The 16470-nt window shown below is 44.3% G+C and overlaps 1 pseudogene; it reads right to left on the reverse strand.

Moving 5' to 3' along the window:
- The window catches only part of LOC139415450 (pre-mRNA-processing factor 17-like), a 35017-nt pseudogene that overhangs the window by 6572 nt on the left and 11975 nt on the right, over positions 1-16470 (reverse strand).

A 16470-nucleotide genomic window follows, 5' to 3' on the forward strand; every position in this document is an offset into this window, starting at 1 on the left:
TGGCAGGGTCTACAGACAATCACGGAATACAAAAAGAAAACTAGCCCAGTCGCGGATATTGACATCTTTCTCCCACAAATTAAACAACTTCTTTGCGCACTTTGAGGACAATACAGTGCCACCAATGCGGGCCGTTAACAAAGACCGTGGGCTCTCCTCCTCCGTGGCTGACGGGAGTAAAACCCTCACAAGGCTGCCGGCCCAGACGGCATCCCTAGCCGCGTCCTCAGATTATGCTCGGACCAGCTGGCTAGAGTGTTTACGGACATATTCAATCTCTCCCTATCCCAGTCTGCTGTCCCCACATGCTTCAATATGGCCACCATTGTTCCAAGTTCCCAAGAAAGCAAAAGTAACTGAACCAAATGACTAATCTCCCAGTAGCACTCAATTCTGTTATCATGAAGTACTTTGAGAGACTAGTCAAGGATCATATCACCTCCACCCTGTCTGTCACACTCTAGACCCACTCCAATTTGCTTACTGCCCCAATAGATCCACAGACGATGCAATCACCATCACACTGCCCTATTCCATCTGGACAAGAGGAATACCTACAGTTGAAGTCGGAAGTTTACATACACTTAGGTTGGAGTCATTAAAACTTGTTTTTCAAACGATCCACAAATTTCTTGTTAATAACCTCTTTGGGATAGGGGGCAGCATTTTCACTTTTGGATAAATAGCGTGCCCAATTTCAACTTCCTGCTACTTACGCCAAGAATATAAGATAAGCATATTATTAGTAGATTTGGATAGAAAACACTCTGAAGTTTCTAAAACTGTTTGAATCATGTCTGTGAGCATAACAGAACTTATGTAGCAGGCAAAACCCCAAGGACTAACCATTCAGATTTTTTTTAATTTTAGGTCAGTCTATACAGACCTTGAATATGTGGACATATATAAGTACCTAGGTGTCTGGCTAGACTGTAAACTCTCCTTCCAGACTCATATCAAACATCTCCAATGGAAAATCAAATCTAGAGTCGGCTTTCTATTCCGCAACAAAGCCTCCTTCACTCACGCCGCCAAACTTACCCTAGTAAAACTGACTATCCTACCGATCCTCGACGGTGATGTCATCTACAAAATTGCTTCCAACACTCTACTCAGCAAACTGGATGCAGTTTATCACAGTGCCATCCGTTTTGTCACTAAAGCACCTTATACCACCCACCACTGCGACCTGTATGCTCTAGTCGGCTGGCCCTCGCTACATATTCGTCGCCAGACCCACTGGCTCCAGGTCATCTACAAGTCCATGCTAGGTAAAGCTCCGCCTTATCTCAGTTCACTGGTCACGATGGCAACACCCACCCGTAGCACGCGCTCCAGCAGGTGTATCTCACTGATCATCCCTAAAGCCAACACCTAATTTGGCCGCCTTTCGTTCCAGTTCTCTGCTGCCTGTGACTGGAACGAATTGCAAAAATCGCTGAAGTTGGAGACTTTTATCTCCCTCACCAACTTCAAACATCTGCTATCTGAGCAGCTAACCGATCGCTGCAGCTGTACATAGTCTATCGGTAAATAGCCCACCCATTTTTACCTACCCCAACCCCATACTGTTTTTATTTATTCACTTTTCTGCTCTTTTGCACACCAATATCTCTACCTGTACATGACCATCTGATCATTTATCACTCCAGTGTTAATCTGCAAAATTGTAATTATTCGCCTACCTCCTCATGCCTTTTGCACACAATGTATATAGACTCTCTTTTTTTCTACTGTGTTATTGACTAGTTAATTGTTAACTCCATGTGTAACTCTGTGTTGTCTGTTCACACTGCTATGCTTTATCTTGGCCAGGTCGCAGTTGCAAATTAGAACTTGTTCTCAACTAGCCTACCTGGTTAAATAAAGGTGAAATAAAAAAAATAAAATATTCAATGAGTTTCATTGGGAAACCAGATTTATAAGGCACTTGTTTGCAGTTCCTACCGCTTCCACTGGATGTCACCAGTCTTTGGAAATTGGTTGAGGTTATTCCTTTGTGTAATGAAGAAGTACGGCCATCTTGAATTTGTGTCATTTGAAGTGTACTTTTTGAGAAGGCGCATGACTGGAAAAGTAGCGTGAGTTTGTTCTTTCCTGTATTGAACACAGATTGTCCCGTCTACAATTTGATCGATTATTAACGTTTAAAAATACCTCAAGTTGTATGACAAAAGTAGTTTGAAATGTTTTGGCAAAGTTTACAGGTAACTTTTGAGATATTTTGTAGTGACGTTGCGCAAATTGGAAGCTGTTTTTTTCAGGATCAAACGCGCCAAATAAATGGACATTTGGATATATATCGACGGAATTAATCGAACAAAAGGACCATTTGTGATGTTTGTGGGACATATTGGAGTGCCAACAAAAGAAGCTCGTCAAAGGTAAGGCATGATTTATATTTTATTTCTGCGTTTTGTTTGGTGCCTGCAGGGTTGAAATATGCTACTCCTCTCGCTTTGTTTACTGTTGTGCTATCATCAGATAATAGCTTTTTATGCTTTCGCCGAAAAGCCTTTTTGAAATCTGACATGATGGCTGGATTCACAACGAGTGTAGCTTTAATTTGGTATCTTACATGTGTGATTTAATGAAAGTTTGATTTGATTTGGCACTCTGCATTTTCCCTGGCATTTGCGTCCCGCCTATCACAGAGATGAACAAACTATAGTTTTGGCAAGTCGGTTAGGACATCTCCTTTGTGCATGATACAAGTAAGTTTTCTAACTATTGTATACAGACAGATTATTTCACTTAAAATTCACTGTATCACAATTCCAGTGGGTCAGAAGTTTACATACACTAAGTTGACTGTGCCTTTAAACAGCTTGGAAAATTCCAGAAAATGATGTCATGGCTTTAAAAGCTTCTGATAGGCTAATTGACATCATTTGAGTCAAATGGAGGTGTACCTGTGGATGTATTTCAAGGCCTAACTTCAAACTCAGTGCCTCTTTGCTTGACATCATGGGAAAATCAAAAGACCTCAGAAAAAAACATGGTAGACCTCCACAAGTCTGGTTCATCATTGGGAGCAATTTCCAAACGCCTGAAGGTACCACGTTCATCTGTACAAACAATAGTTAGTAACTATAAACATGGGACCACGCAGCCATCATACCGCTCAGGAAGGAGACACATTCTGTCTCCTAGAGATGAACATACTTTGGTGCGAAAGGTGCAAATCAATCACAGAACAACAGCAAAGGACCTTGTGAAGATGCTGGAGCAAACGGGTACAAAAGTATCTATATCCATAGTAAAATGAGTCCTATATTGACATAACCTGAAAGGCAGCTCAGCTAGGAAGAAGCCACTGCTCCAAAACCGCGATAAAAAAGCCAGACTACGGTTTGCAACTGCACATGGGGACAAAGATCATACAATTGAGAAATATTCTTTGGTCTGATGAAACAAAAAATAGAACCGTTTGGCCATAATGACCATCGTTATGTTTGGAGGAAAAGGGGGAGGCTTGCAAGCCGAAGAACACCATCACAACTGTGAAGCACGGGGGTGGCAGCATCATGTGGGGGTGCTTTGCTGCAGGAGGGACTGGTGCACTTCACAAACTAGATGGCCTCATGAAGGAGTAAAAATTATGTGGATATACTGAAGCAACATCTCAATACATCAGTCAGGAAGTTAAAGCCTGGTCACAAATGGGTCTTCCAAATGGACAATGACCCCAAGCATACTTCCAAAGTTGTGGCAAAGTTGCTTAAGGACAACAAAGTCAAGGTATTGGAGTGGCCATCACAAAACCCTGACCTGAATCCTATAGAAATGTGTGGGCAAAACTGAAAAAGCATGTGCGAGCAAGGCCTACAAACCTGACTCAGTTACACCAGCTCTCTGTCAGGAGGAATGGGCCAAAATTCACCCAACTTATTGTGGGAAGCTTGTACCTGAAAGGTTTGACCCAAGTTAAACAATTTAAAGGCAATGCTACCAAATACTAATTGAGTGTATGTAAACTTCTGACCCACTCAGAATGTGTGATGAAAGAAAATCTGAAATAAATAATTCTCTACTATTATTCTGACATTTCACATTCTTAAAATAAAGTGGTGATCCTAACTGACCGGGAATATTTAATAGGATTAAATGTCAGAAATTGTGAAAAATGTATTTGGCTAAGGTGTATGTAAACTTCCAACTTGAACTGTATGTAAGAATGCTGTTCAATGACTACAGCTCAGCATTCAACACCATAGTACCCTCAACTCATCATCCTGGACTTCCTGACGGGCCACTTGCAGGTGGTGAAGGTAGGAAACAACATCTCCACTCCACTGATCCTCAATACTGGGGCCCACAAGGGTGCATTCTCAGCCCCCTCCTGTACTCCATGTTCACCCATGACTGTGTGGCCACACACGCCTCTCTCTCAATCATCAAGGCTGCAGACGACACAACAGTGGTAGGCTTGATTACCAACAACAACAAGACAGCCTACAGGGAGGAGGTGAGGGCCCTCGAAGTGTGGTGTCAGGAAAACACACTCCCACTCAATGTCAGCAAAACAAAAAAGAGATGATCGTGGACTTCAGGAAACAGCAAAGGGAGCAGCCCCTTATCAGCGCAACAGCAGCAGTGGAGAAGTTCAAAAGTTAAGTTACTCTGTGTTCATATCACTGACAATCTGAAATGGTCCCCGCACAGTGTGGTGAAGAAGGCGCAACAGCGCCTCTTCAACCTCAGGAGGCTGAAAAAAATGTGGCCTGCCAACATAAACCCTCGTTAACTTTTACATGTGCACCATTGAGAGCATCCGGTTGGGCTGTATCACCGCCTGGTACGGCAACTGCACCGCCCACAACCGCAAGGCTCTCCGGAGGGTGGTGAGTCTTCCCAACGCATCACCAGGGGCAAACTAACTGCCCTCCAGGACACTTACACCACCCGATGTCACAGGAAGGCAAAAAAAAATCATCAAGGACAATAACCACCCAAGCCCCTGCCTGTTCACCCCGCTATCATCCAGAAGGCGAGGTCAGTACAGGTGCATCAAAGCAGGGACAGAGATTGAAAAACAGCTTCTCTCTCTCAAGGCTATCAGATTGTTAAACAGCTACCACTAGCACAGAGAGGTGGCTGTCTACCTACAGACTTGATATCATTGGCCACTTTATTAAATGGAACACTGGTCACTTTAATAACGCCACTTTAAGAATGGTTACATATCGCACATTACTCATCTCATATGTATACTTCACTATCTATTGCATCTGTCACTGCTCATCCATATATTTTATACTTATGTTCTTTACTAGATTATGTGTATTAGGTTTTGTTGTGGAATTGTCAGATATTGCCTGTTAGATACTGCTGCACTGTCAGATCTAGAAGCAGAAATATTTTGCTACCATCGCAATAACATCTGCTAACCATGTGTATGTGACCAAAAACATTTTGATTTAGGGGGCGATGTCAGTGAACATCAGAACCCTGAAGCCCTGGTTCATATTCTAGGGAAAAAGGGAGGGACTACCCGAATTTGTCCAATAAGAAACTTTTGTTTCGTTGCAGAACGTTTTGCTACTGTTTGCACTGGTGTGCTCTAATGAATGAGACTCTGCGTGTCTTACCTCATGTCTGGGGAGAAGTCCACCTGACAGGCATAGCCAGCCACCATGTGGCCCTTGAAGATCTTCTTCTTGTTCAGACGGAAACGGTTCTGGGCTCCAAAGATCAGGATTTGGTTGTCCATGGACTGGCAGGCCAGCCACTTACCTACGAGGGGAGAAAATACAATATCATTTAGAAAAACGGTTTGATTTAGAGTTATTCAGCGTGCAGTTTTAGTTTGAGCTTGCTGATGTTAGGAGTTGAGTCCAGGTCAGGACTTCTCCAATGGGCCTGGGCCAAGGCATTTCAAAACAACATATTTCTGTTCAATCTTTTTCAGAGTATGAAAAGCAGCTCATGCATTTGAGCTCAGTTTTGTTTGGAATGGGATACAACTGTAGAAATAAAATCGTACAAATCTTTCCTAGGCAGACTGAGCGAGTCGAACAAGGCAGGTTGGTTGAGCTCAAGAAAATGCTAGTTTTTATGGTCTGTATGAGTGGACCACCACAAAAGACTGCACTGGCAGCTCTTCTCCCTAACCACTTGAGAAAGATGAGCCTTCCCTTTGGAAAATATGAAGACTTTTGATGACCGAATGCCGGCTTGCGTTACATCCCAAATGACATCCAATTCCCTATGTAGTGCACTACTTTGGTCCCTGTTCAAAAATAGTGCACTACATAGTGAATAGGTCACTATTTGGGACACACCTTGTATGCTAGCAACCCTCCCGTCTCTCTCCTTCTCAGACACGGGGACTCAGTAACAGCAATGCTGGTTGGGCAGCCGTGCCAAAGCATTTCAAGAATCACTGCGCTTCTTGAAAAGAAACATGATGGAAATTACTAGTGTGTGTGTGTGAGTTCCACTGCGTGCGTGTCCTGCCTTTCTGAGCCCTTCACTACCAAACCCACATAAAAAGGATGCCATTATCCCAAAATGTGGATGAGAAACGGATGAAAATAACTGGGCCAATTTCGCCCGACTGCTCCGACCTCAGCTCTCTATTGTTAAAGTGGAGAGAAAATAACAACGATAAGAGGAAGAAAGGCTCCATACGCAGTCCCAGCTAGGGCTGCTGACTGGCTGCCATTTAGGAGTGGAGCTGTGGGGGACAGAGTGAAGTGGTATGCTCTCCCAGTGAGAGTTCATCCATTATTTAGACTAAAGAGAAACAATCCATGTCAGGACAAATATGAACAGCTCAGAGAAAGATATGGGGGACGAGAGCATGGGGGAGAGGGGTAGGAAGGGGGGAACAAATAAAAAGCCAAGTGCCAGAATATGTACACCGATCTCTCTCTGTCTGTGTGTGTGTGTGTGTGTGTGTTTGTCTCCACTCACCATTGGGTGAGAGTGTTACAGCAGGCATTATTGAGTGCATACTGGGTTCTGCGATGTACTTAAAGTCCACGGGAATGTCCCTGTAAAACATAGCACGGTCACAAATCAGTTAAGAGTACAGTCAAGTACGGTCCAAAGGTCAACCATGACATTACTGGCATAAGTATTGACAACTAGCGGCAATGCTCTCAGGTTGAAAACATTCACAAAGTCATGCAATGCAGCTTGAGCTGTTTCTAAGCAGGACATGATTCTAGCAGACATCCAAATTATAACACTGACAGTACAGCTAGGATCCATACAGTGCTGGCATTACAATTTTCATTGGGAAACCAGATTTCTAAGGGACTTGTTTGCAGTTCCTACCGCTTTCACTGGATGTCACCAGTCTTTAGAAATTGGTTGAGGTTATTCCTTTGTGTAATGAAGAAGTACGGCCATCTTGAATGAGTCTCACTCGAAGTGGACTTTTTGAGAGGCACATGACTGAAAAAGTAGCGTCAGTTGGTTTTCTTCCTGTATTGAACACAGATCATCCCGTCTTCAATTTGATCGATTATTAACGTTTAAAAATACCTCAAGTTGTATGACAAAAGTAGTTTGAAATGTTTTGGCAAAGTTTACAGGTAACTTTTGAGATATTTTGTAGTGACGTTGCGCAAGTTGGAAGCTGTGTTTTTCTGGATCAAACGCGCCAAATAAATTGACATTTTGGATATATATCGACGGAATTAATCGAACAAAGGGACCATTTGTGATGTTTATGGGACATATTGGCGTACCAACAATTATTATTATTATTATTATTTCTGCGTTTTGTGTCACGCCTGCAGGGTTGAAATATGCTACTCTCTCTTTGTTTACTGTTGTGCTATCATCAGATAATAGCATTTTACGCTTTCGCTTAAAAGCCTTTTGAAATCTGACATGTTGGCTGGATTCACAACGAGTGTAGCTTTAATTTGGTATCTTACATGTGTGATTTAATGAAAGTTTGATTTGGCGCTCTGCATTTTCCCTGGCTATTGGCCAAGAGGGACGCAAGCGTCTTGCCTATCCCAGAGGTTAACTGAATTGCCTAGTTAAATAAATAAAATAAAAACAACTAAAATAAAAGTTTGCTTAAACGTTAGCATCCAATTAAATCTACACTTTCCCTCTCTGTCCTCGTGCTCTCCCTTTCTCAACCCTCCACTCTCAGAATTTTATAGTCAAATGGAGGTATGTTGTTCTTGGGTCTGCCCAGCATCAACCAACTAGCTGGTCCTGTCCCACCTGGCTGCCTGCGTGACAGAAACCAACCCCTGTGGCAGCCTGCAGATTGTCTATGACTGTGACTAACATCGTGTGTGCGTGTTGACTTGATCCTCTTCTCCCCTCACTCAGTAGTCTTGAAAGCCCGACCCTAGGAAGCAACAGTGACTAGGGTCTGATTTCAATGACAGACTCTTTGGCAACTTCAATAAAGGGAAGGGGGAAAAATAGGTTGGATTTGGTCGGGCTTGAGACTGCTCACTCAGTGGGAGGCTGTCTATATGGACTGAGGCCATCTGTCTCGCTCCCTCTTCCATCCCTCCGTCCCCCCTCTCTCTCAGACAACAAGTGGTTGTGGTTTAGAGTAGCAGTGCTGCACAGTTCTATTCTATAAAACACCAGCTAGGCCTATCTCCACCCAACAAACCTGGAACAGAAGGAAAGGGACAGGCATTTTCAAACCAGGGGGAACTACAGAAAAATAACTGTCTATGATCCTGAATACAACACCTTATCAACATAACATGTACATGGAGTCGGTCGTAGGATTAAACAAGACAAAATGTAGAGCATGTGCAGACACACACGCAACCCAAAATGGCCCCCTGAGCGGAGTGCTGGCTGACGTCAACAGCAGAGAAGTCAGGCCAAACTAAGTCTCTGAACACAAGCGAAACACGTGAAATCTCCTCTCAGAGCTCCAAAAATAACCCTGCTCTCAATGTGTCTGCGTTGCTGGGAAAGAGACGGATAGAGCTAGGAGAGAAAAAGAACAAGGATAGGAATAACACCACCAGAGTTTGTAGTGGACTGCCGCTATTTCCTCCCAGTTTGTTTTGTTAATAAAGCTCATAAACCGTCAGGTGAAGTTGTGTTCCTGAAGACCCTAACTTTCCCCAGGCAGTCCTAATCCACATTAACAGCTTCACTCAGAGTAGGACTGCTGATCTATGATCAGGTCCCCTTGTCCATGTAATCGAATTCATTGTGATTTACAAGACAAAACATATCCTAAAATCAGCACTCCTGTGACACTTGGATCAAAAGGGCCCCTGGTTTATATCTTACCCTCTACAGTGTCTAATGTAATTGATCCATAGGGGGTGCAGAGTCTGTAGCCACCGGGGGAAAGTTGGCAGTAACTCTCTCTGTGTGTGTGTAAATGATGTGTTTATAATAAGGACTTGATACCCCTTGCTGGCATAGTGAGGTACACTGTATTGATTCTAAATCGTCCCCAGCCCATCTCTACATCTGCAACAAATATACCTCAACTACTGACAGCCAGCCCCGAGAGAGCTCTTCACTCTGTGGGTGTGTTGTCCACAAAAGGAGCCAAGGGGGTGGTAGAGTTTGTGATATGCCTGTGTGTGAACAAGGACTCATTCCTGTCTCATTCCAAATCCCCATATTTCCCAAATTCACACAACTTACCACCATGTCAGTGATGTGACTCCATGTTTATTTCTGCCTAATTCAGCTGAGCTGGGGAGTCCAGAGCCAGCCAGGTGGTATCCAAGGGAGACAGAGTGGGGGCAGTAAAGCCTTTCGTTGGCACAGGTTCTTCTCTCCACCATAACAAACCTCTCTCGCACCCCCACTACACTCCCAAAGCCCCTGAGAGGATCCTGAGTGTGAGATTTGAGTGGATTGCAAAGCCAAAAGACTGTGCATGTTTCACACTCTACCCTAACAAGCACATTCTATTGTGAAAGATAACAAGTGCAAGTACAATGTCTCCAATCAACTGTCAAAACTACAGCAGAGACCCTAACGGTGGATGTGCACTCAAGCCCTTCGCGCACATAGGCTGCGTTTACACAGGCAGCCCAACTGATCTTTTGCCCAATTATTGTCAAAAGAGCTGACCTGGTTGGTCAAAAGACCAATTAGTGGAAAAAGATCAGAATTGGGCTGTCCAAGAGTGCATATCACTCCCTTCTCACCAACCAAACCTACTCCCTCCACAGACTCCACTACTAAACCCACACCTGGCACCCTCTTCCTACCAGTCAATCCTACAGCTTAAACACACACGCCAATCGGATATTGCAGAAAGATTCACAACTGATTGAAAAATAGGTATTTAGTGGAATCTGTGTTCCCTCTAAGAATCGTTGTGAAATGACCATCCTTCGTCACCGGGTCTTAAATATTTATCATCTTAGCGGTAATCACACCAGCAATTGTTTATCACCATGGGAACCAAGCTAATTTGCAAGTCGTTCTCGGCGAGCTTTGTGATTGGCAGTTGAGTGGAAAGACAGAACATGAATGTCTAAAACAAGGTGTCAAACATATGGCCTGCGGGCTGGATCTGGCTCGCGAGGGGGTCCAATCTGGCCCATGGTTGGTTTAAAAAAAATAAAAAAGGGGAACTATATATACTTTAAAATGACTAAAACCAAATGGAAAATGTGTAGAAATAATAATGGACATATATTCATACATTGACTGTCTAGCTTGGTAATTATCACTGTGAACCACAGGAGGCTGAGGAGGGGAGAACGGCGGGGACGTTTAAAATGGTATGGCATCAAAACATATGGAGATACCATTCCACAAATTCCGCTCGTCATTACCACGAGCCCTAATTAAGATGCCACCAACCGCCTGTGCTGCGCAGTCAACGGCCCTACATTCATACAGTTTCTTGACTGTCCCGCTCACTAATAATCACTACACTCAGGGAGCATCAACAAAAAATAAAAAAAATGGACAGAGGACTATTGTTATTTATTTTAAATTGGACGGCATGGAAATAACACATTTTAAGTACGGCCCTTTGGACATCGTTGAAGACCGAATACCGACCCGGGACAAAATTAGTTTGACACCGCTGGTGTAAACCCTTTTAGTATTTGTTTTTGATAAAAATCTAAACACGTCATGAGCAAATAAGTAAACATGAGAGCAGAACAAGAGCAGTTATGTAAGACCCTGACATTACAAGCTAGGCACGTCACTAGAAGAGGGGACTTCGAGGACTTCAACAGTAATGAACTTCCCATGACCTGCCACCCATAGCAGCACCCTAACCCAATTCAACCACACACATTCCTCCTCCACTCTCATTTACACTTTATTACTTGTGAAACACTCTTTGGCAATGAGTTCAGTTTGCAGAGAGGCATCTAGAACACTGGCAGGACAAGCTGTTGGCTCCAATGTACCAGCAAGCTACATTATGCAAATGAAGCATAATACCAAGAGTGATGCTACTCATCAACAATGTTGTTGAATCATCTCCATCTCATAACTAACGGCGCTGATTCAGGCCGTCAGCCAATACACACAAGCTAAAAAGCTACGGTAGGGTCAGTGCAGACAAGCTCGGCAGTCTCTTGTTCGTCACTTACCACTCCCACACGCGGAGGGACTTGTCGTCAGATGTGCTGATGAAACGGCGGTTCTCATCCACAAATGTGATGGTGTTGACCGCTCCCAGGTGACGGTCATACTCCTGAACCACCTCTCCTGTCCTCACATCCCACTGTGGGAGGATGCACAGGATAGAGAGAAGAGATCAATTAATAGATATTGAAACAGGTTAAACGCACACCGGTAATGTGAACGATAAATTACACAACACTCCTGTCATAGACCAACACACCAATATTACAGTTTAATAAGGTGACAAAATGATTCAAAAATAGAGAGGGAGAGAGATTGTCTGTTTAAAGAGTGAATTGCTTTTCCAGCGAGGGGACTCTGCCTAGTAGGTTGTTGTCTTTCACAGATCTCTCGCTCGCTCTCTCTCTCGTATTGCCACCAGCCTCTAGGTAGCATGTGTGTCATGACAGTACCTGAACAATCTTCTTATCAGACATGCCAGCCACAAACAGATTCTGCTTGTCTTCGTCTGGGTTGAACTTGACGCAGTATGGAACCTTTCTGTTGGTGAAGCGGGAGATACACTGGCCTGTGGAAGGACAGTTTACTCCGCGACAGGAACCCACACAGATTGTCTGCAACACACATTGTCATCATTATAAAGCAGAAACACCCAGCCATAACTTCCCGGTGGCATTATGGCAATTCAACCAGATTTGTCAAAACCAACATGCTCAATACAGTTGATGAATTCTCATTAATAATGTGGCATTTTCAATTAATCAACACAAGTTGACTGAATGTAAATTAAAATGTCCCCTAACCATACAGCTTGTTGACTCGTACACAAGGCGCTATGACAAGTCAGTGTTTCTACAGAACAACAAGTGTCAGATGAGTCTCTCTACTGCCCTCAACTGGGAGAGCAGAGACTCTCCCTGGTCCCAATGGTAGTACACAGATCTACACAACATACTTCTATCTGATTGTTCAACCATGCTGGCCACAACATTATGGAACATTCTCATAGAATTGTGCTAAACAGAACTGACATGCTTCTCTGAATGTCAAGTAATTTGTGAAAGCTCTTATTTGTGCATTTTCTATCATTGGCACGACTGTTCTGTTCAATGAGTCCCCAGATATGGTGGAACATTTGTGGCAATTCTATCATGGTCACCACGACTGAACCGACCTGTCTCGGTGTCCCAGAGTTTGAGGTAGCGGTCGTAGGCTGCACTCAAGTACTGAGACCCAGTGTTGTTAAAGCAGATATCCCGCACTGCTTTACTGTGGCCTGGGGGGAGAGACACAGACACTGTTATTCTGTCAAAGACCCTGATCAGACTGCCTTTCAAATCACATTCATCGGTGGAATATGTACTCACAGACAGAGAAAAAAAGGGTAAGAAAGAGATTGAAAGCCAAAGTGGAACTGATGGTCAGAGAGAAGAGGTGGGTGGGGAGAGGGGGAGGGCGCATCAAGGAAGAAAAACAAATCAAATCAAATTTTATTTGTCACATACACATGGTTAGCAGATGTTAATGCGAGTGTAGCGAAATGCTTGTGCTTCTAGTTCCGACAATGCAGTAATAACCAACAAGTAATCTAACTAACAATTCCAAAACTACTGTCTTGTACACAGTGTAAGGGGATAAAGAATATGTACATAAGGATATATGAATCAGTGATGGTACAGAGCAGCATAGGCAAGATACAGTAGATGGTATCGAGTACAGTATATACATATGAGATGAGTATGTAAACAAAGTGGCATAGTTAAAGTGGCTAGTGATACATGTATTACATAAGGATACAGTCGATGATATAGAGTACAGTATATACGTATGCATATGAGATGAATAATGTAGGGTAAGTAACATTATATAAGGTAGCATTGTTTAAAGTGGCTAGTGATATATTTACATCATGTCCCATCAATTCCCATTAATAAAGTGGCTGGAGTTGAGTCAGTGTCAGTGTGTTGGCAGCAGCCACTCAATGTTAGTGGTGGCTGTTTAACAGTCTGATGGCCTTGAGATAGAAGCTGTTTTTCAGTCTCTCGGTCCCAGCTTTGATGCACCTGTACTGACCTCGCCTTCTGGATGATAGCGGGGTGAACAGGCAGTGGCTCGGGTGGTTGATGTCCTTGATGATCTTTATGGCCTTCCTGTGACATCGGGTGGTGTAGGTGTCCTGGAGGGCAGGTAGTTTGCCCCCGGTGATGCGTTGTGCAGACCTCACTACCCTCTGGAGAGCCTTACGGTTGAGGGCGGAGCAGTTGCCGTACCAGGCGGTGATACAGCCCGCCAGGATGCTCTCGATTGTGCATCTGTAGAAGTTTGTGAGTGCTTTTGGTGACAAGCCAAATTTATTCAGCCTCCTGAGGTTGAAGAGGCGCCGCTGCGCCTTCTTCACAATGCTGTCTGTGTGAGTGGACCAATTCAGTTTGTCTGTGATGTGTATGCCGAGGAACTTAAAACTTGCTACCCTCTCCACTACTGTTCCATCGATGTGGATAGGGGGGTGTTCCCTCTGCTGTTTCCTGAAGTCCACAATCATCTCCTTAGTTTTGTTGACGTTGAGTGTGAGGTTATTTTCCTGACACCACACTCCGAGGGCCCTCACCTCCTCCCTGTAGGCCGTCTCGTCGTTGTTGGTAATCAAGCCTACCACTGTGTCGTCCGCAAACTTGATGATTGAGTTGGAGGCGTGCGTGGCCACGCAGTCGTGGGTGAACAGGGAGTACAGGAGAGGGCTCAGAACGCACCCTTGTGGGGCCCCAGTGTTGAGGATCAGCGGGGAGGAGATGTTGTTGCCTACCCTCACCACCTGGGGGCGGCCCGTCAGGAAGTCTAGTACCCAGTTGCACAGGGCGGGGTCGAGACCCAGGGTCTCGAGCTTGATGACGAGCTTGGAGGGTACTATGGTGTTGAATGCCGAGTAGTCAATGAACAGCATTCTCACATAGGTATTCCTCTTGTCCAGATGGGTTAGGGCGGTGTGCAGTGTGGTTGAGATTGCATCGTCTGTGGACCTATTTGGGCGGTAAGCAAATTGGAGTGGGTCTAGAGTGTCAGGTAGGGTGGAGGTGATATGGTCCTTGACTAGTCTCTCAAAGCACTTCATGATGACGGAAGTGAGTGCTACGGGGCAGTAATCGTTTAGCTCAGTTACCTTAGCTTTCTTGGGAACAGAAACAATGGTGGCCCTCTTGAAGCATGTGGGAACAGCAGACTGGTATAGGGATTGATTGAATATGTCCGTAAACACACCGGCCAGCTGGTCTGCGCATGCTCTGAGGGCGCGGCTGGGGATGCCGTCTGGGCCTGCAGCCTTGCGAGGGTTAACACGTTTAAATGTCTTACTCACCTCGGCTGCAGTGAAGGAGAGACTGCATGTTTTCGTTGCAGGCCGTGTCAGTGGCACTGTATTGTCCTCAAAGCGGGCAAAAAAGTTATTTAGTCTGCCTGGGAGCAGGACATCCTGGTCCGTGACTGGGCTGGATTTCTTCCTGTAGTCCGTGATTGACTGTAGACCCTGCCACATGCCTCGTGTCTGAGCCGTTGAATTGAGATTCTACTTTGTCTCTGTACTGACGCTTAGCTTGTTTGATAGCCTTGCAGAGGGAATAGCTGCACTGTTTGTATTCGGTCATGTTACCAGACACCTTGCCCTGATTAAAAGCAGTGGTTTGCGCTTTCAGTTTCACGCGAATGCTGCCATCAATCCACGGTTTCTGGTTAGGGAATGTTTTAATCGTTGCTATGGGAACGACATCTTCAACGCACGTTCTAATGAACTCGCACACCGAATCAGCGTATTCGTCAATGTTGTTGTCTGACGCAATACGAAACATGTCCCAGTCCACGTGGTGGTCTTGGAGTGTGGAGTCAGCTTGGTCGGACCAGCGTTGGACAGACCTCAGCGTGGGAGCCTCTTGTTTTAGTTTCTGTCTGTAGGCAGGGATCAACAAAATGGAGTCGTGGTCAGCTTTTCCGAAAGGGGGGCGGGCAGGGCCTTATATGCGTCGCGGAAGTTAGAGTAACAATGATCCAAGGTCTTTCCACCCCTGGTTGCGCAATCGATATGCTGATAAAATTTAGGGAGTCTTGTTTTCAGATTAGCCTTGTTAAAACCTGTTAAGGATATGGCAGACTTATGCCCCCTTTGGAGGAATTGGGTACCCCTAGTAAACTGAAAAAAAAATCTGTCAAAAATTGCTAATATATGCATATAATAATTATTATTGGATAGAAAACACTCTAAAGCTTCTAAAACCGTTGGAATTATGTCTGTAAGTATAGCAGAACTCACAGGGCAGGCATTCTTCCAAACTAGTTTTTGTGGTCATGAAAGTTGGAGCAACTTTGACGTCATCGCCCCCACCCTTCCCAACCAGTTATGATTCTGGGGAGACTTTCTATGTCTTCCGCTAGATGTCCTCATTCAGTAGAGCTTTTAATCGTTCAAATCCCGCGAGAATTGGCCCTATGGGAGTGATTTGAGTAAGTGCCGCGAGAAAAAACCTGTGCGTTAGGGCGCGAATTGGTCACAGCCATTCCTTTGTTCCAGTACTCAGAAAAAGGACCAGACGATGACCGGTTGAATTGAAATTTGTTTTGTGTGTTTAAAACATCATAAAGCTTGCTTCTGCACTTAGTTTGACCTGTTTAGTCGACATATAATATGTAATTTTGAAGTTTTGATGCGCAACTTTTCCGGACCAGAGGACATTTTGGGTGCATTTCAGCTGATGTTATTAGCAGTAGCTAATACAAAGACGCAAGACTTGAAACCAAACGATGTATTGGGTAAGTATGAAGCCTTCCAGAACATTCTGAACGAAGACCATCGAAGGTAAGGGAATATTTATGCTGAAATCTGTGTTTCTGTTGACTCCAACATTACGGAGAAATGTAGCTTTTATCTGAGCGCCGTCTCAGAATATTGAATAGTGTGCG

The sequence above is a fragment of the Oncorhynchus clarkii genome, chromosome 8 (assembly GCF_045791955.1).
Source record: "Oncorhynchus clarkii lewisi isolate Uvic-CL-2024 chromosome 8, UVic_Ocla_1.0, whole genome shotgun sequence".
Taxonomy (NCBI): Eukaryota; Metazoa; Chordata; class Actinopteri; order Salmoniformes; family Salmonidae; genus Oncorhynchus; species Oncorhynchus clarkii.